We start from the raw sequence: 21113 nt of genomic DNA, 5'->3' as shown, positions 1-21113 counted from the left end.
GTTGGATAGCCACAGGCATGAACGACCTCCTATGGCTCTCTGTGGTGCATCATGGGTGTCTGAGTCTGTCGCTGAAGGTGCTCCTCAGACTGACCAGTGTATTCTGGAGAGGGTGGGAGGAGTTTCGAGGATGAAGTGCATTTTGGACAGCATACTCCTTTCTGACACTGTCTTTAAAGAGTCCAGCTCCACACCAACAACATGACTGGCCTTCCTGTATTAGTTTTTTGAGTATGTTGGTGTCTGCCACTCTCAGCCTGCTGCCCCAGCATGCAACAGCAATCAGGAGAGCACTAGCCACCACAGACTCATAAAACATCCTCAGCATCTTCTGACAGATGCTAAAGGACCTAGAAAATAGAGGCGACTCTGGCCCTTCCTGTGAAGTACTCCAGAGTTTTTGATCCAGTCCAGTTTATCGTCTATGTGTACTCCCAGGTATTTGTAGTCCTCCGCTATGTCCACACTGACACCTCGGATGGGTTCAACGGTGCCTTCCTCCTTCTCAAGTCCACTACCAGCTCCCTTGTCTTTGTCACATTGAGCTGCAAATAATTGTCCTTGCACCATGAATACAAATAGAAAATATTTGTAAACATTTATAAAAAAATTTAATATTAAACAGTCACATTTGTATATACATTGTATCCAAACATGTTCCATAAAATCATATAATAAAATGGCAATAGTATAATAATAAAGTAATGAAAGGAGTGAGATCAGGGTCTGTTTTACCTTCCTTTATTGCAAAACACCAATGAGTAAGGGAATTTATCCCTCACTATAAAAAGAGACATGCATTAACACACAGAGAATGACTCTACGTACTTGCTCCATAACCCATCTTTGATAACAGCTTTTTGACTTTCACACTTAGTCAGTGAAAAGAAGTAAGTATCTCATCTTCATTCATTTATGCTGAGAATTTTATAATTGTACATACTACTGTATAATTTCACTTTTTGTCAAATTCGTGACACAGGCAGTCTACACATTGAGGTTTGTTTGATTCTTGTTTTTCAGGATGAAGTGCATCGCGCTCTTTCTTGTGTTGTCGCTGGTCGTCCTCATGGCTGAACCTGGAGAGTGTTTTTGGGGGCTGCTTATTAAAGGAGCCATTCACGGTACTGTCATTAAATCAATTGGCCTTCTAATGATAATGATGATTAAGGAGTTTGTTCTGGTAACTAATGATATTGTTGACGTGACGCAGTTGGAAATGCTCGGGTGTAACTAATCATCAGATCCATGAATGAACGTAAAACACATACATAAAGAATATTGAAAACTGTCAAATATCTAAAGATTCTTAGTCTGCTTTACTTAGGTTGCTTTCACACCTATACCTCGTTTGGTCTGTTTTAAAACGAACCGTGGTGCGTTTGGTCGGATAGTCTGGTTGGTTTGGGCTGGTGTGAAAGCTCATCTGAACTCTGAGCTCTGATGCGGATCAAACAACCAAACTCTGGTGCGCTTGAAAACGCGGGTCTCGGTTTGCTTCCAAGTGAACCAAAGTTTGGTTCACTTCAGGTGAGCATGCCATCCAACCCAAATACAGGACGTGAACCAAAAAAAAATGCATTTACTAGCCTGCAATTTCAACCTTGCACACAATTTATGGACTTATATATGATTTAAGGGATGATAACTTTCAGATCCATAAGCTGTTCTGAGCACACATCACTGGCCGTCTGTGTGACATCATCATCTCTCTCTCTCTTCTTCACTCGCTGTTTGTCAGCTGCTCAGTAGTGTGTAGAAGACACACTACTGTATGTAAGAGTATGCAGAATAACTTAATGGATGTTTAAATGGTCTTACAATGACTTAAGATAAATTACAACACATTATTCAAGGAAAAGTATTACAAAGAATATTGAGAATAATGACCTGTTTGTTTTATTTTCTCTTGTCGGTTTCATTAAGCCGGCCGAGCGATCCATGGGTAAGGATACATGTATAATAATTCACAAATGCTCTTGTTGCGTTAGTTAGTTAGTTAGTTGTTATATTCTTGAGCTGAACTCTCCCAATCTTCTCCCCACCCACCAGTCTTATCAGGAGGAGACACGGCGAGACCGAGGACCAAGCGCTGGAACGTGTGTTTGAGCGAGAGAGAGCTTTTGCCTGAGTCTATGATGGTCCAACTAAATGAGCCACTCTGAAACTTTGTTTTGGATAAAAGAAATGCTTCTTGCTCTTTAACATGACAAAAAGAATTGCCTCACCGACATTCATCATGTAATTTTGAATAAATATGCTATCTGCAATGCAAAAAATTATTTTTTCATGTCTTATTTCAAGGAAACTCTGAATAAATTAGTATTGGTAACTGTCTGTGTGTGTTATATGAGACACATATGAGATTTTTTTCTTTACTTTGTGACCTGTGTGTATAAGGTAGTGACACTATTTAGTATTTTGACACAATGAAAAGGATTTTTAAAATACTGAAAAAATACAGTATATTGTCATATGTAGTAAAAAGATATACACGTATCCGTGCATTTAAACAGTCACACTTGTATAAAAATTTGTATCCAAACATTTTATATAAAATAATTTAATAGAGTACATTCTATTCCACACTTTGGCCACAAAAAGTAATTGACACTTTATATACTTGTTCATCCTATCCGACCACAATAACTAAAAACTTTAGCATTTTATTCTAAACATTCTAAAACAACTACTTTTTACCTGAAAAAGTAGTTACGTTACACAACACTGTCTATGGGCAGCACATATGGCTGGCTTTCTCAATCAGTGACATCGGAATGTGGGCGAGGCGTTTCAGGCAGCTGAGGAAAAAGTGCTTCTGTCGGAGAGAAAGCTCCATTTGGAGTGAATATGTGTTTTATTGTACCTTATACATCTATTACATACACAAAAAAACTACATAACACACTAAAAGACAGGAAAAATCTAAAAAGACATAATAGGGGCTCTTTAGCTGTGTCACTGTTTTTTAGGTTCGATAAATGCAACATTTTTGCAAAAGTTCATAAGTAATAGTGTTAAATAATGGTGATTTCAATTTTGACCAAAATAAATGTGAATCAATCAGAATCAGAATACTTTATTAATCCCCTCAGGGAAATTATTTCGTTGCAGTTGCTCACAGTCGCATTCAAGGTAAAATAAGAATTAGAAAAGAGCAAGTCATTAAGTGTTTACAGTAAATAAGTAACATATCTACAATAGACATAAATAAAAATGTGAAGTATTTACAGACATAAATAAAAACATTAAGTAGAAGTAAGTGAGATTAGGTTAAAAATCAGATTAGGATAAAAAGATTGTTTCAATGGATTGTACTAATTCTATTGTAGTGCAGTGTACAGTACGAATACAAGTAGCAGCAGTGAATAAATAAATAACACTTTTGTTCATGTAGCTGATTATTGCAGGAATATTCTTGGAAATAATTGTCCAAGAATATTGAGATGTGATGTAGAGATGCGTGCTGTGAGACCAGTTTTGACTCCAAGCGGTTGACACTCAGAGGGAGGAGTTATATAGTTTGATAGCCACAGGCATGAACGACCTCCTGTGGCTCTCTGTGGTGCATCATGGGTGTCTGAGTCTGTCGCTGAAGATGCTCCTCAGACTGACCAGTGTATTCTGGAGAGGGTGGGAGGAGTTTCCAGGATGAAGTGCATTTTGGACAGCATACTCCTTTCTGACACTGTCTTTAAAGAGTCCAGCTCCACACCAACAACATGACTGGCCTTCCTGTATTAGTTTTTTGAGTATGTTGGTGTCTGCCACTCTCAGCCTGCTGCCCCAGCATGCAACAGCAATCAGGAGAGCACTAGCCACCACAGACTCATAAAACATCCTCAGCATCTTCTGACAGATGCTAAAGGACCTAGAAAATAGACTCTGGCCCTTCCTGTGAAGTTTTTGATCCAGTCCAGTTTATTGTCTATGCGTACTGTAGTTGAAGTTTCCTTTGCAGCAGGGGTAGAGTTTTTCAGAGTTTAGTAAATTGAAACAAATAAGACAGACTGAGACTAGAACCAAGTTGGGTTTTTGTATTTTATGAAAAACATATATATATTTGCAAATAGGAGCAACATGATTTCACAAAAGGCCGCAGCCCAGTGTGGGGTCAGTTTCTCAAATGAGTGGACAGAACCACTAGGCTTATATGCATCTTCAGAGTGACAGCACACACGCACTTGGATTAATATGACGCTACAATTTTGACAGGCAATCTGATACACATGAAGACAATCAAGAAATACAAGAGACATCTCGGAGCCATCTCACCTCCTCCTCCCTGTACGACTTTCATCCCCCCAGTTACATCTTAACTGGCATGGGAAAACTAGAAATAGTTTTAGGGTGACCTTGTACCTTTATCGGTTCAGGCAAACAGTGCTCACATAATGTTCCAGACTGGATGTCTCACAAAGTTAGAATCAAAATCTACATGTGGGAAATGAGATAAACTCTTTCAGCATTTGTGAGAGAATTAAAGTAGAAATAAAACATAAAAATATAAGGAATTATGCTTAAATGTAATTTTTCCCATTACAGTACTCCCAGGTATTTGTAGTCCTCCGCTATGTCCACACTGACACCTCGGATGGGGTCAACGGTGCCTTCCTCCTTCTCAAGTCCACTACCAGCTCCCTTGTCTTTGTCACATTGAGCTGCAAATAATTGTCCTCGCACCATGTGACAAAGTTCTCCACCACAGCCCTAATCATAAGGTAGTTGACCTTTTGTAGCATTTTGATGAGTTACTTTATGGTGAGAGGGAATAACAAAATACAGAAAGAAGTATAATATGTAGATATGCATGAATACATATAGAAAATATTTTTAAACATTTATAAAAACTTAAAATATTAAACAGTCACATTTGTATATAAATTGTATCCAAACATGTTCTATAAAATCATATAATAAAATGACAATAGTATAATAATAAAGTAATGAAAGGAGTGAGATCAGGGTCTGTTTTACCTTCCTTTATTGCAAAACACCAATGAGTAAGGGAATTTATCCCTCACTATAAAAAGAGACATGCATTAACACACAGAGAATGACTCTACGTACCTGCTCCATAACCCATCTTTGATAACAGCTTTTTGACTTTCACACTTAGTCAGTGAAAAGAAGTAAGTATCTCATCTTCAGTTTATGATGAGAATTATATAATTGTACATACTACTGTATAATTTCACTTTTTGTCAAATTCGTGACACAGGCAGTCTACACATTTGAGGTTTGTTTGATTCTTGTTTTTCAGGATGAAGTGCATCGCGCTCTTTCTTGTGTTGTCGCTGGTCGTCCTCATGGCTGAACCTGGAGAGTGTTTTTTGGGGCTGCTTATTAGTGGAGCCATTCATGGTACTGTCATTAAATCAATTGGCCTTCTAATGATAATGATGATTAAGGAGTTTTTTCTGGTAACTAATGATATTGTTGACGTGACGCAGTTGAAAATGCTCAGGTGTAACTAATCATCAGATCCATGAATGAACGTAAAACACATACATAAAGAATATTGAAAACTGTCAAATATCTAAAGATTCTTAGCAAAGTTTGGTTCACTTCAGGTGAGCATGCCATCCAACCCAAATACAGGAACCAAAAAAAATGCATTTACTAGCCTGCAACTTCAGCTGTTTGTCAGCTGCTCACATTTTTTGCCTTTTTGGAAAACATTAGAAACACTAAAGCAGAACCAGAAAACCTAAGACGTTATAAATTTGGTGTTGCTCCATTATTTCTGAGACCAGAAGTGTTGGACGTCCATGACGTGTGTTTACAGTGTTTGGTGCATTTGACAAAGTGCACTTTATAATCTATCTTTTTAATAAACTGGCTGTACACTTAGAAAGTTCTCAATGCTTCTGTTTACATGTAGGGACCCTCATTACGCTACCGTTGAAGTGTGGTGCTATTTTGAGCCTTGTTAGTGGTATAAAATAGCGATTTACCCTCTGCCCCAAAAGCTAGCATTAGCAGCTAACCACTGGTTTGCGGTATCTTGTTTAAAGCTAGAGACACATTCAATTAGCATGAAAACATGTCCCAGAGAACGTACTTCTCGGTACACATGTTATTAACCCCTAGGTTCATTTTGCGCCGGAATTGTCCTTTAAATAAAACATACTTTTGCTTTGAGTCTTGAACAGATGATTTTTGTTAAAACAAAGAAAATAAAGTGCATTTTTTAGTAGTTTGGCTGTTTTTAGATAAATTAAAAAGGTTATTATAAAGGAATATAAACAGGTTTATATTCCCCAAAGACAGGTATTGAAAAAAAGTATAGTGTTGTTATCAATACAAGTATTCAGGTTATTCAATATTTTGGTAGGCCTACTATTATCAAGAAATGGTAACAATATCAAGCCATGTGTAGAAGACACACTACTGTATGTAAGAGTATGCAGAATAACTTAATGGATGTTTAAATGGTCTTACAATGACTTAAGATAAATTACTCAAGGAAAAGTATTACAAAGAATATTGAGAATAATGACCTGTTTGTTTTATTTTCTCTTGTCCGTTTCATTAAGCCGGCCGAGCGCTCCATGGGTAAGGATACATGTATAATAATTCACAAATGCTCTTGTTGCGTTAGTTAGTTAGTTGTTATATTCTTGAGCTGAACTCTCCCAATCTTCTCCCCACCCACCAGTCTTATCAGGAGCAGACATGGCGAGACCGAGGACCAAGCGCTGGAACGTGTGTTTGAGCGAGAGAGAGCTTTTGCCTGAGTCTATGATGGTCCAACTAAATGAGCCACTCTGAAACTTTGTTTTGGATAAAAGAAATGCTTCTTGCTCTTTTCATCATGTCATTTTGAATAAATACGCTATCTGCAATGCAAAAAAATATTTTTCCTTGTCTTGTTTGAAGGAAACATCTGAATAAATTAGTACGGAAATGATGGTAACTGTGTGTGTTATATGAGACACATACTGAAAAAATACAGTTTATTGCCATATGTAGTAAAAAGATACACACGTATCCGTGCATTTAAACAGTCACACTTGTATAAAAATTTGTATCCAAACATTTTATATAAAATAATTTAATAGAGTACTTTCTATTCCACACTTTGGCCACAAAAAGTAATTGACACTTTATATACTTGTTCATCCGACCACAATAACTAAAAACTTTAGCATTTTATTCTAAACATTTCTCAGGGTAGAGCTTATAGTTTAGAAAAATATGTAATGGGACTATCATTCCCAGGCGATACATGTTGCTGATTCTTCTTGTGTTATGGACTGAACCGACTGTATAAACTTGAGGAGCCTGGTGAATGATGCCAGGTCTTAAATGGGCACACTGGGGCCTTCCCTTCTAATTAAGTATATAATTTGACGCTAATGTTCACCAACCTCAATTCTGTCTCATGTAATGACAATGAACAACAAGAAAACAAGCAGTCAGCATGCAATGCATGTGTTCAGCGCAGATCTACAATAGGTAACGTTTTCGTGGTAAACAGAAAGTACATTCCTGTGACCATAATAACGTGGCTGTTTTATTTAGCATAGCGTGTGCAGTTTTAAACCCATAGTAAACATTGTCAAACTGAACTAGTTAAGTTTAGGCAACAAAGATACTTTAGGTTTAGTTAAATATCAGGGATTGACTAAAGTTGAGACTGAAATTTGCTGTTTTATTTGATTCCTCTCAAATGTGTAGGCTTGTTCTTTGCCTTTTCCCCAACAAAACACAGTGACAGTTACCTACCACTTCAATATACTGAATGTAGACAACAATGTCCAGACAATTTAAAAATGGTGGGACAACAAACACTTGGATTTGACTAAACTTATGAGAGTGATGATATGGTTCTGTGTGTAATCCACAAATATATTTCCAGCATGCATACATATCGCAGCAACAATTACGTAACATCGTCGAAAAAAAGTATTAGTGGTTGTTGCACAAGCACCAACACATCTGCTGCATTCTCAAACATTTCCCAGTCCAGTAAGAGACTCCCCTGATCCTACCTCCAGACCTACTCTGAACTTCTTATTAGAAGAGACTGGGGAATTGAAACTTGAAAGTTAGACTTTCAACCAATAGACCCATAAAAATACAAGAATGTATAGTTATATGAGAAATAAATGAGTCATACCTTCAAATCAATCTTAATTCATTCAGTGTAAAAGTGAGGCATATGTGGCAATGTGTAAATGAATGGAAATGCATTTTTTAAAATTTACATGAGAGTGCTCAAAGTGTACAGATGCATATGAACTTTAAAACTTAAATTAAGTAAATAAGGTATCAATTGGGAAGATGACTTCATGTTGTGTTAATACCACAGCATTTGTAGTGGATCGGTCACCATATTTCAACCTCTTAGAGTTACCTCCACTCTCATGTTTGTAAATTGAATCTAACTTCCTAACGAGCATTACGTTGAAACAGAGATAAAAGCCCAATTTATCGCAGTCTTTCAAGGAGTGCATGACCTTTTTTCTTGAAACACTAAATTATCCTGAATCTAATCCCTCACACTTTGCTTGAAAAACATAAAGAACTTAAAGATAATATTAACTCTTAAAGATGTCTGTGGACTGGTTTCAGTTTCTGGTCGAGATTAGATCTACTGCAGGTATTGTGACACGAATAGGAACACGTGGACTCAACTCCATACTAGTAAATTAGTTTTTCAAGTATGGTCTTAAAAATGATCCAGGGTCCGTCATCTCCACGGTCAAATTCATAGAGGGCTGATGCAAATCATATATATGTATATTTTTTTAAATGAAAGCAAGTTCTATATTCAATATCAGAAAGCACTAAACTGCACAGATGATTATGACATGGACATGAAGGAAAAACTATCAATTTGTTTTCTTAATTCAGCCACAATCTTGGTTACAGGCCTCATAAAAATATGAGCTGTGAGTTAATACAATGCATTCTGAAGCCTCAATTCAGTGTTCAGTGTTTCCGTGTCAAACTACAGTTTAAGTTTCATCAAAGTGACTTTTTATTATTGTGTACAACAATATTTTATGTCAAAGTTTTTTTGGGAAGTGGTTATGGTTTACATGAATTTGGGTGACTTATTTAATGATGTATGATTGAATTATTTTCAGATAAGCAGATACTACAAAACGGTTGCATTTTGCCTCAACAGTGAGACGTAACTGATCTAACACGCATCCAAATGAAAAGGAGAGGCAGAAACATTTAATTGGCAAAACTTCTACAATCCAGCAAAAAGTATTTTTAAAGAGGCTACTGAAAGAATTTACTGAAACTCACAAAAAGTGCGAGACAATTAAATAAATAATGCTATCCTGTAATTAAAAAGTTATTAAGTTTAACCATTTCATTTTTCTTTAACATGCACATTGTTTGGCTGTCAATGCTCTGATGAAACTTCCCAAGGACAAAGTATGAGCATGGAAACCTTCACTTTGTTTTGGCAGGTGAGAAACCAAACCATTTTTAATGCATGTACAGAACAAAAGGACCAACTGAAACTACAGGCCTCATTCTTTAAAGTTAACTGGTGAGAACGCAACACCAATAAACTGCAAAATATATTGTTGTAATTTAAACTTTAGACTAAATAAATTGTATGTAACCAAATTAAACTTTTGGATCTGTGCTCTTTTACTGGCTTGCCAAAACTAAATATACTGTAGGTGCGATTGAGCCCTTGCATAAAAGTTCCCATGGGTGTCTCTTGCTCAATTTTGGGTGTTGCTGTCAAGCTGTTCATCAGCATCAGCGTGTTGATTGTTGCTAAATGTTTTTGCACAATATGTGACTTGACATCTGATAAGAAAGTCGAACATTTCCCTTAATTGTTCTGTTTTTAAATGCCATAGTCATGCTTTTTTTTCACACCATTTTACTGACAAAAAAAGAAGTTACATTTCTTCCTTTTCTAGAAATATCCACGCACCTTTAGTCAAAACGCGTCTTCAAAGTTATGGGGCACGACTCTCATTGGTGACATTTGAGCCACTTTAAGTACTACAGCTATTTAATGATATATAACAAATGTGTGACATTCATCAAAGAGTGATTTTATTTTGTCATTGGTTGCAGTTTAATTTAACAATTTAACATAGATGTGCCTATTATTCTGTATGTACTGACCTGGTTATATAAAGATATCTGTTTAGGTTGGCAACTGTAATAGATTTTGTGGTCGGATAGTAAATTGAAAAAACAACAATACCAACATGACAAACAATATATTAGATAGAGCAAAATGTCTGCTATGGATTGATCCCTCGACAAATGGTCGAATCCCAAAACCGTTGGAAAAAAATCCTAAAATGTATTCATTCTCACAAGATGAAACAATTTTGAGTCTACAGTAATCATTTCTCACAGCTTGATAAACTAGGAAGTGACAGTGGAAGTTGAGATCAACACCTTGCCTCAACATGTGTGCCCAGAATTTAATCAAAAATGCAAAGAGAAACATATTTTCACTGAATATTGCACAAACAATGAAAATTATTTCAACCTTAGTTTAGCTTGATTTTTTTTTAGGCCTTTATTTCTATAGGACAGCTGAAGACATGAAAGGAGAGAGTGAGAGAGAGGGGGAATGACATGCAGCAACGGGCCGCAGGGCAGAGTCAAACCTGTGGCCGCTGTGACAAGGAGTAAACCTCTATATATGGGCGCCTGCTACACCAGGTGAGCTAACCAGGCGCCAGAAGAAATGATTACTTAAAGGGTACAGAGATTCACATCAATATTTGGCCTCACAACTGCTCATTTGTGCATTTTTTGGCCCAATGGTTAGCACTGTGGCCCAGTGTTGTAATGTAACAGAGTACAAATACTTCGTTACTGTACTTAAGTAGAAATTTCACGTATCTGTACTTTACTTCGCTATTTAAATTTATGTCAACTTTCACTTTTACTCCACTACATTTCCTAGATAAAATGTATACTTTTACTCCGTTATATTTCCACTAAGCATCTTCGTTACTCGTTACTAAATAATAAAATTAGAAGAAATGTGTGTTCGACTGCAATAAGGGACGTTTGACGCAATCACTGCCCTAGATTGCATTAGCGACGCCCGCAAACAGCGCTCTATTTCAGCGCTTGTTTGTTGTAAACCGCCATGGAAGCATGAGCACCTACTGGAGGACCTCCGTTATCGTGTACGCGACCAGGCTCGACATAAGAACGGACCGGTGGCCCGGGGCCAGTAAAACGTATGTCGGGCTGGTTGCAGCCACAGTCACTGGTGTGTGCCTTACTTCACGCAGCACATGTAGCCTACTGACTGGAAACGTTAACGAGGATTATTTACGCCCGATGGCGCAGATGAACTAACGCTACACTTCGTTACTGTAAGTAGGTAGCCTACAATAAAACCTCCATGATTAAAGAGTCAATACTTATCAATAACCCACGTACCTGTTCTACAGGCAGAAACACTTAGAAACCCATATCTCAGTCTGATCTGTCTGCGCTGTCCACTCTCGTCCACGCGCTCTGTGCAAACACAGCTCTACTCTGCAAACAGCGACTTTTACAAACGAGCTAAAATGAAAGATGTCAGTTTGTAGTCTAACTGTTTGTCTTAATTTGCAACCAATCTTGAACTTTGGACAAACTATTGTAAACGTAGCTGATTTCTAAACGAGCCATCCTCTCTCGCGGAGCGGTAAACCTATGGATGTATTATAAGACCAAAACAAATACATGTGGCTACTTAATATGCACGTGAATGACGCGTTCTTCATTGTTGACGATGTTGCCAGTTGTATTATTTAGCAACAGAATCGTCTTATTTCAAATTAGGCATACAGGACTAATCTGAGATCATTTTCTAGTTAAGTAGCCTATCTAGTTATCATTAGGCTATGGATTTTCCATGTTTTTAGGGGTTTGCTTACTAATGTAAAAAATATAGCATTAATTTAGTAAGAAAGTGAAAATATCAAGATGACAAGATGATGCGATAGGGTATAATTTTATTTTCTTTATTTGAATGTAGTTGATGACCCCTGGTCTAGCTTTGCTGCTAATGGCACAACATCCAGTGGCAGTGGCTAGCTTTTTTCCTGCTTTTTTGTCCTTTTCCAATCACACCTATGATATTTCTTTCAGGGCCAGTAAAAATGTAGAAGGGGCCAGCAAAACTCTGATCTACTGGCCCCTGGGGCCAGTGGGGATTTTTTTTTATGTTGAGCCCTGCGACCACCCGACAATAGTGGTGAACTCGGTGAACAGGGTAGTGGTGAAGATAACGTCTTACACCCATGTTGCAAGAAATGTTTCTGTACATTGATGTCAGCTCTAAACATATGCTGTTTGTTCTTTGAACTTAAGAGAATTGTGTCTGAAAAGTCCCTGAATATGCTTTATGCTTTACTATAAGAAAGCCACAATAAAAGTTCTAACCGCTTGCTTTTAAAAAAAACTACTTTTACTTTTGATACTTAAGTACATTAAATATCAGAAAATTACTTTTGATACTTAAGTACAGTATATATCAGATACTTTAAGACTTTTACTTAAGTAATATTCTAAAAGGTAACTTTCACTTCTACCAAAGTCTTTTTCTAGTACGATACTTGCACTTTTACTCAAGTATTGCTTTCTAGTACTTTATACAACACTGCTGTGGCCTCACAGCAAGAAGGTGCCAGGTTCGAAACCCTTGTTGTCCCGGAACTTTCTGTGTGGAGTTTGCATATTCTCCCCATGTCTGCATGAGGTTTTCGCCGGGTGCTCCGGTGTCCTCCACCACTAAAAACATGTCCCCCTCCCTCTGCCGAGCTGATGTGTGGTGAGCGTCGCCCAGGTGGGTGCTACACATTGGTGGTGGTAGAGAGTAGTCGCTGAGCCACTGACCAAGCGTCCGTATTTTATGAGTTGGGAGTGAGAACGGGTTGGTTTAGTTCAAATCTGCTGTTGGCTAGCCATTGATTGCTGAACCCCAAGTTGTTCCCGATGTGTGTGTGGTGCCTTCTAGGCCGAGATAAGCCAGAAAATGTGTTTTTGGCTCATATGGATGAAAGACACCAAATCCCAGAATGCACTTGCTTTGCTGCTGTATGAGGCCACTCCCAAGCCACGCCTACCCTTTACAGACAGACAGTGAGACGATCAACTCAACAAGTGTGTTTTATTGTCATTTCAACCATATACACGAAAAAACGTTTCACCGTGGCTCAAGTGGTGTTACACATTTAAAACATGCTATTTTTTGGCCACAGCTGATACATTATCCGGACTTCTTTCAGCGGATTGATTGATAGCTCCAGAGTGAACAGAACTGTGTCCAGGCAACGCTCTGCTATGCATGGCAACGGTGTGTTATCCTTAGCAACGGTCTGTTATCAAGAAATAACAGACCGCATTCTACATTAGAATTCAACCAAGCCATGTAATAAAAGAAGGCTAACACATAGCTACTAGCATTAGCTCTTGGTGGGCTGTGGTATAAACATCGAGTATAAACACAGCCGTACATTTGCGTGGGATGTAGCTAGAATTGTCGGCATTTTACAGTCACAAACTCCACCAGCAGTTAGCAGTTAGTTGGATACAAATCACCCCATTTCTGCAACAGGCAGTCTGGGGTAACACAGCCCACATCCACTAGTAGTCTTACCCGGTGACAGAGCAGCAGGCTGGATTGTCCACAGCAATATTTCCACAACAACAAAAACACAGCACAGCAGTCTCTGAACTCACGTTGGGAGTTTCGTTTGTTTAATGAGCGGACACTTGCAAGCAGGATTGGTGAACAGATGGCTGGCTAGCGTTAGCTTTCCACCGGCACACTCGTTCAACGCTCCCCGCTGATGAGGTCACTTTACCGGCCACAGGAATCGAGCACCACCGCTGGTCTCCGTGCAGGCAAAGCTCGCGTAGTGTGTGTATTGCGTCTGTAATAAAGTGTCCTGCATATTCTCCGATGTGTTCCAATGTATCCCGGTGGTACACGTGTGTGGTAGTTTGAATGCACATAATTGTTGTTCTAAAATTTCCGTCGGGATGAACAGTTTCTGCTCCTGCTGAGAAGCTAAGCGAGGATTCAAGATGGCTGACACTCGTTTTTTCCTCGGCAATCTCCGGAAAAAGCCGACAGTCCAACCCCCTTTTGGCTATGCGGAAGTGGCTCCTAATACAGGCTGTAGTCTTTTGCCTCTGGGCAAAAAAACCTCAGATGACCCAAAAATCGTCATTTTGCGTCATCTGAGGCTTTTTTCCAGACCCACAATACAGAGATCTCCCCTCTCAGGGGGACATGAGGGAGGGAAGCACGGTCATTCAAAAATACTACCAGGTTTCTACTCATACAAAGCTTAATGCTAATCGGTGAAGTTTCCCTTTGAATTAGACCAACATCTATTGAGCCTGAAAAAAGGGCAAAAAATGACGCAGCACTGACATCAGCCTCAAGTGATTGGTATTTCACTGTCGGGTACAAAAATTACCATCAGCTGTAGATCCCACAATTGCCAGCTTCGCTCTCTTTGACATCAGTCTTTTGAATCTGACTATCAGTCTGTGGGCAGGTAAAAAACCTAATATTTCCTCTTCATTTTACTTGATTTAATCCAAAATCCTGATGCGGATTCACACTTTAGAACTATTATGACATGTATCCTTATTAGATGAATTCATGAAGTAATTGAAGAGATATGTGACAGGTAAGAAATTATATTAGAAGATAAGAACTGTTTTTATCTCGAAAAAAAACTTTGATGAAAACTTTGTACGAAATATGCATAATGTACATAGTCAAATAAAATGTGTTTTTGCTTTTCAGGATGAAGTGTGTTATGACCTTTCTTGTGGAAAACGCCCTTATTCTCTCTGGTTGGGCAGCTCACATACTGTGTGTAGTTGGACAGTGTTTTCTCCATAGTGACATGATTAAAATCTCCTGATATTATCACTACTGCATTGGGGTGTTTAGTTAATTATGATTGTTTCCATAATTAAGCAGCCCTAATCATAAGGTAGTTGACCTTTTGTAGCATTTTGATGTGTTACTTTATGGTGATAGGGAATAACAAAATACAGAAAGAAGTATAATATGTAGATATGCATGAATACAAATAGAAAATATTTTTAAACATTTATAAAAAATTAAAATATTAAACAGTGAGAAGTGAGCTCAGGGTCTGTTTTACCTTCCTTTATTGCAGAACACCAATGAGTAAGGGAATTTATCCCTCGCTATAAAAAGAGACATGCATTAACACACACAGAATGACTCTACGTACCTGCTCCATAAGCCATCTTTGATAACAGCTTTTTGACTTTCACACTTAGTCAGTGAAAAGAAGTAAGTATCTCATCTTCATTCATTTATGCTGAGAATTTTATAATTGTACATACTACTGTATAATTTCACTTTTTGTCAAATTCGTGACACAGGCAGTCTACACATTTGAGGTTTGTATGATTCTTGTTTTTCAGGATGAAGTGCATCGCGCTCTTTCTTGTGTTGTCGCTGGTCGTCCTCATGGCTGAACCTGGAGAGTGTATTTGGGGGACGCCTATTAAAAGAGCCGTTCGCGGTACTGTCATTAAATCAATTGGCCTTCTAATGATAATGATGATTAAGGAGTTTGTTCTGGTAACTAATGATATTGTTGACGTGACGCAGTTGGAAATGCTCGGGTGTAACTAATCATCAGATCCATGAATGAACGTAAAACACATACATAAAGAATATTGAAAACTGTCAAATATCTAAAGATTCTCAGTCTGGTTTACTTAGGTTGTTTTCACACCTATACCTCGTTTGGTCTGTTTTAAAACGAACCGTGGCGCGTGGTTTGGTTGGATAGTCTGGTTGGTTTGGGCTGGTGTGAAAGCTCATCTGAACTCTGAGCTCTGATGCGGATCAAACAACCAAACTCTGGTGCGCTTGAAAACGGGGGTCTCGGTTAGCTTCCAAGTGAACCAAAGTTTGGTTCACTTCAGGTGAGCATGCCATCCAACCCAAATACAGGAACCAAAAAAAATGTACTAGCCTGCAACTTCAGCTGTTTGTCAGCTGCTCACATTTTTCGCCTTCTTGGAAAACATTAGAAACACTAAAGCAGAACCAGAAAACCTAAGACGTTATAAATTTGGTGTTGCTCCATTATTTCTGAGACCAGAAGTGTCGGACGTCCACGACGTGTGTTTACAGTGTTTGGTGCGTTTGACAAAGTGCACTTTATAATCTATCTTTTTAATAAACTGGCTGTACACTTAGAAAGTTCTCAATGCTTCGGTTTACATGTAGGGACCCTCATTACTCTACTGTTGAAGTGTGGTGCTATTTTGAGCCTTGTTAGTGGTATAAAATAGCGATTTACCATCTGCCCCGAAAAATGGCGTTAGCAGCTAACCACCGGTTTGCGGTATCTTGTTTTTGATAACTGAAAGTGCCCATATTATGAAAAAAACACTTTTTCTGGGATTTGGGGTGTTCTTTTGTGTCTCTGGTGCTTCCACACACATACAAACTTTGAAAAAAATCCATCCATGCTGTTTTGAGTGAGATACGGTTTCTGAATGTGTCCTGCCTTCAGTCTCCTAGTGAGCTGTTCAAAATCTAGCGTTAGCGTTAGCATGCTAACGATAGCGTTAGCATGCTAACGCTAATGCTAACGCTAGCATGCTACGTCGTTCTCAACAGCAAAGCACTGCTACAACACACACAAGTTCACCATAATCTACAAAAGAACTACTTACATGTGCGCCCTCATTTAGAAGTCTCCCAGCTAATCCTGCCTTGTAACTGACCAAAGTTGGAGAAACAGGCTTTCTTTTACTGTCTCTAGAGTTAGCTAGCTGACATGATCTACATCTGAGCTACGGCGATGTGCGAGTGCAATCAAAGATAGTACAGAAGAAGAAGATGAAAAGAGGTCTCACTCTGTAGCTAAAACAGAAACCAGGTGAAAAGAGGATCTGCAGCAGTGAGAGAGAGCTGTGCAGTACAACAAAAATATGGTGTTTTTTGAAAATTAAACCATGTAAACCTATTCTGGTACAACCTTAAAATACAGTTATGAACCTGAAAATGAGCATAATATGGGCGCTTTAAAAAGGCTTTTTAAAAAAACAAAAACAAAAAAAAACACGTTTACATTCCCCAAAGACAGGTATTGCAAAAAAGTATAGTGTTGTTATCAAAGTATTCAGGTTATTCAATATTTTGGTAGGCCTACTATTATCAAGAAATGGTAGCAATATCAAGCCATGTGTAGAAGACACACTACTGTATGTAAGAGTATGCAGAATAACTTAATGGATGTTTAAATGGTCTTACAATGACTTGACATAAATTACACAAGGAAAAGTATTACAAAGAAAATTTGTGAATAATGACCTGTTTGTTTTATTTTCTCTTGTTCGTTTCATTAAGGCCTCCGAGATCTCCATGGGTAAGTATAAATGTATAATAATTCACAAATGCTCTTGTTGCGTTAGTTGTTATATTCTTGAGCTGAACTCTCCCAATCTTCTCCCCATCCACCAGTGCTGTCAAGAGGAGAAATGAGGACCAAGCGCTGGAACGTGTGTTTGAGCGAGAGAGAGCTTTTGCCTGAGTCTATGACGGTCCAACTAAATGAGCCACTCTGAAACTTTGTTTTGGATAAAAGAAATGCTTCTTGCTCTTTTCATCATGTCATTTTGAATAAATACGCTATCTGCAATGCAAAAAAATATTTTTCCTTGTCTTGTTTGAAGGAAACATCTGAATAAATTAGTACGGAAATTATGGTAACTGTGTGTGTTATATGAGACACATACTGAAAAAATACAGTATATTGCCATATGTAGTAAAAAGATACACACGTATCCGTGCATTTAAACAGTCACACTTGTATAAAAATTTGTATCCAAACATTTTATATAAAATAATTTAATAGAGTACTTTCTATTCCACACTTTGGCCACAAAAAGTAATTGACACTTTATATACTTGTTCATCCGACCACAATAACTAAAAACTTTAGCATTTTATTCTAAACATTTCTCAGGGTAGAGCTTATAGTTTAGAAAAATATGTAATGGGACTATCATTCCCAGGCGATACATGTTGCTGATTCTTCTTGTGTTATGGACTGAACCGACTGTCTAAATTTGAGGAGCCTGGTGAATGATGCCAGGTCTTAAATGGGCACACTGGGGCCTTCCCTTCTAATTAAGTATATAATTTGATGCTAATGTTCACCAACCTCAATTCTGTCTCATTTAACGACAATGAAACACAAGAAAACAAGCAGTCAGCATGCAATGCATGTGTTCAGCGCAGATCTACAATAGGTAAAGTTTTTGTGGTAAACAGAAAGTACATTCCTGTGACCATAATAACAGTTTTAAACACATAGTAAACATTGTCAAACTGAACTAGTTAAGTTTAGGCAACAAAGATACTTTAGGTTTAGTAAAATATCAGGGATTGACTAAAGTTGAGACTGAAATTTGTTGTTTTATCTGACTCCTCTCAAATGTGTAGGCTTGTACTGAAAATGTTTTCTGCAGGGTAACATGTAGTACTAGTACTATTCCAGTTATAATCAACAATAGACCATACAAAGTGGTGCAAACATAGTCAAATTAGCATCCAGTTCACGTCAGCCACAGCCTGTCCCAAAAAATGAGACGGTGTCTGTTCCTAGACTCAGATCAGTTAAATCAAAGGTAACCAAAAGAGGGGCAATACTTAACAACCTAATTGGAATTAAAACTACCACTGCAATGATAGAACAGGATAGGAAAATTAGATGTGGACTACTAAATATCAGATCTCTGTCTTCTAAAGCAGTACTAGTAAACAAATTGATATCCGATAATCAAATTGATCTATTCTGTATTACTGAAACCTGGCTGGGCCATGAAGAATATGTTAGTCTAAATGAAGAGGCTCCTCCCAGTCATATTAATACTCAAATTCCTAGAGGCTCAGGCTGAGGAGGGAGAGTTGCGGCCATATTTGATTCAAGCCTGTTAATTAATCCTAAACCTAAACTAAATTATAACTCTTTTGAACGCCTTGCTCGTAATCTTCAACATCCAACATGGAAAACAGTACAGCCAATTATATTTGTTGTTGTCTACCGAGCACCAGGTCCATATTCTGAATTTTTATCGGAATTCTCAGAGTTTTTATCACGTGTAGTCAAATCAGACAAAGTACTTATTGTAGGTGATTTTAATATCCATGTGGACGTTGACAGCAATAGCCTTAGTACTGCTTTCAACTCACTACTAGATTCAATTGGTTTCAGTCAGAGTGTGCATGAGGCCACACACTGTTTTAACCACACCCTCGACCTTGTGCTGGCATATGGCATCAAAATTGAAGATGTAATAGTATTCCCGCAAAATCGTTTATTATCAGACCACTTCTTAATAACTTTTGAATTCTTAATAACCGATTATACAAAATTAGATAAAAGCTTCTACACTAGATGCCTATCTGACAGTGCTATAGCTACATTTAAGGAAGCTATTCCAACAGCACTAAACTCATTACCATGCTTTAATAAAACAGAGGACCTTTATGTTAACTTTAGTCCCTCTCAAATTGATAATTGTGTAGATGGTGCTACGGCCTGCCTGCGGACTACTTTAGACTCTGTTGCTCCCCTCAAAAAGAAGACGATGAAGTAAAAGAAACTAGCACCTTGGTATAACTCCCTAACTCGTAAATTGAGGCAAATCTCGCGAAAACTTGAAAGTAAATGTTCCACCAAACTGGAAGAATCTCGTTTAGATTGGCAAGACAGCCTGAAAACCTATAGGAAGGCCCTAAGAAAGGCCAGATCAGACTATTATTCATCACTGATAGAAGAAAATAAGAACAACCCAAGGTTTCTTTTCAGCACTGTAGCCAGGCTGACAGATAGCCACAGCTCTACTGAGCCATCTATTCCTCTAGCTCTGAGTAGTGATGACTTCATTCTTTCTTATCATTAAAGACTTGCTTCTTTAATGATAAAATAAAAACAATTAGAGATACTATTCATCACCTCTTGCCCTCAACCTCTAACGGTTCACCTTTAAATGACAGACTGCTAGAAAGAACGACTAGACCTGACATATACTTAAACTGCTATTATCCTATAAACCCTCAACAATTAATGTTAAAGGTCTCTTCAGCAAAGCCATCTACCTGTCTCTTAGACCCCATCCCAACGAGGCTACTTAAAGAAGCGTTACCCGTGATTAACACTTTGTTACTAGATATGATCAATATGTCTCTATTAACAGGTTATGTACCGCAGTCATTTAAAGTAGCTGTGATAAAACCTCTTCTGAAAAAACCCACCCTAGATCCTGAGGTCTTACGCAACTATAGACCTATATCTAACCTTCCCTTTTGCTCCAAGATCCTTGAGAAGGTAGTTGCCAATCAGTTATATGATTTTCTACATAGCAATAGCTTATTTGAGGACTTTCAGTCAGGATTTAGAAAGCATCATAGCACAGAGACGGCACTGGTGAAAATTACTAACGACCTTCTAACTGCTGCAGACAAAGGACTTGTTTAGTGCTACATTTGACACTACCATACCATCCTGTTACAGAGATTGGAACATTTAGTTGGCATTAAAGGAATTGCTCTAAGCTGGTTTAAATCCTATTTCTCTGACCGATCTCAATTTGTTAATGTTAACAATAAATCCTCCAGGTACGTTAAAGTTAGCCATGGCGTTCCACAAGGCTCAGTGCTTGGACCAATTCCATTCTCCTTATATATGCTTCCTCTTGGTAATATTATTAGGAAACACTCAATTAACTTTCACTGTTATGCGGATGACACCAAATTATACTTATCAATCAAGCCAGACGAAACCAGTCAGTTAGCAAAACTTCAAGCATGCATTAAAGATATAAAATCCTGGATGACCTACAATTTTCTGATGTTAAACTCAAACAAAACTGAAGTTGTTGTGCTGGGCCCTAAACACCTCCGATCCTCATTATCCGAAGATATAATTACTCTGGATGGTATTGCCCTGGCCTCCAGCACTACTTTTAGAAATCTAGGATTTATTTTTGATCAGAATATATCCTTTAACGCCCACTTAAAACAAACCTCTAGAACAGTTTTTTTTCACCTTCGTAACATTGCTAAAATTAGGAACATCCTGTCT

General features: G+C 38.0%; 1 protein-coding gene and 1 long non-coding RNA gene across 2 annotated transcripts in view; one reads left to right on the top strand and one right to left on the bottom strand.

The window, feature by feature from the left end:
• The window catches only part of LOC120547023 (exostosin-1), a 334390-nt gene that overhangs the window by 144485 nt on the left and 168792 nt on the right, over window positions 1–21113 (bottom strand). The gene's annotated exons all lie outside the window — the stretch shown is intronic.
• Window positions 14315–15292, top strand: LOC120547028. The gene is made up of 3 exons (XR_005637019.1): window positions 14315–14516; window positions 14616–14651; window positions 14771–15292. It is a non-coding gene; the product is annotated as an uncharacterized LOC120547028 (long non-coding RNA).

Source organism: Perca fluviatilis, chromosome 18 (assembly GCF_010015445.1).
Source record: "Perca fluviatilis chromosome 18, GENO_Pfluv_1.0, whole genome shotgun sequence".
Classification (NCBI taxonomy): Eukaryota; Metazoa; Chordata; class Actinopteri; order Perciformes; family Percidae; genus Perca; species Perca fluviatilis.
The sequence above is the reverse complement of the archived record's forward strand: the minus strand, read 5'-3'. Positions and strand labels throughout refer to the sequence as shown.